We start from the raw sequence: 881 nt of genomic DNA, 5'->3' as shown, positions 1-881 counted from the left end.
ACACACCTGCAAATCATATGGAAAATTAAAGGGAACATTGTTTTGGGGGCAGGGGCGCCGAAAAGGGGGGGGTAAAGGAGATGGATTCTAGGGGCCCATGATGGAGGGGGGCCCAGAGAGGCCCCTAATGATGATGAAATTATAATACAGAAAAAATAATGACACTGTGTTGGGGGCCCTGTAAAGACTATTTTCATGGGGCCCAAAATCCCTAGCGGCACCCCTGTTTGGGGGTATCCATAACACGGGATAGGGAGAAGTTTTTACTTACACGATGAGTCGGGGTGTGTCTTGACCTTCGCCGAACCCCTGAGACCAACTAACCGAACCCCTAGGGTTCCATCGAACCCAGGTTAAGAACCCATCCATCCATCCATTTTCTACCGCTTATTCCCTTTGGGGTCGCGGGGGGCGCTGGAGCCTATCTCAGCTACAATCGGGCGGAAGGCGGGGTACACCCTGGACAAGTCGCCACCTCATCGCAGAGGTTAAGAACCACTGAAATAAATCAAAGACTCAGTACAGTATCATAGGAAATCATATCATAGGAAAATAAATGAGCAATAAAAAAAACGTTGGTTTTTTTTGTTGCATTTTTTTTTACAAAATAAATCAAAAGACTCAGTACAGTATCATAGGAAATCATATAAAAGAAAAACAAAAACAAAACAAAAAACTTTTTTTTTTATTGCTTTATTTATTTTCCTATGATACTGCACCGAGTCTGTGATTTATTTTGTACAATTTTCCATTTTGTCTATTATGTGTGCAATTTCATTTTTTGAAGTTGTTCTTGGTTTATTGTTATGTCAATCGATTGAGCACAGCTGTGCCTATTTAAGGGCATCACTTCCTGTTGGAAATTGCACGCTGACGAAGAC

The sequence above is a fragment of the Nerophis lumbriciformis genome, linkage group LG38 (genome assembly GCF_033978685.3).
Source record: "Nerophis lumbriciformis linkage group LG38, RoL_Nlum_v2.1, whole genome shotgun sequence".
NCBI classification, from domain to species: Eukaryota; Metazoa; Chordata; class Actinopteri; order Syngnathiformes; family Syngnathidae; genus Nerophis; species Nerophis lumbriciformis.
Note: the sequence above shows the minus strand (reverse complement) of the source record.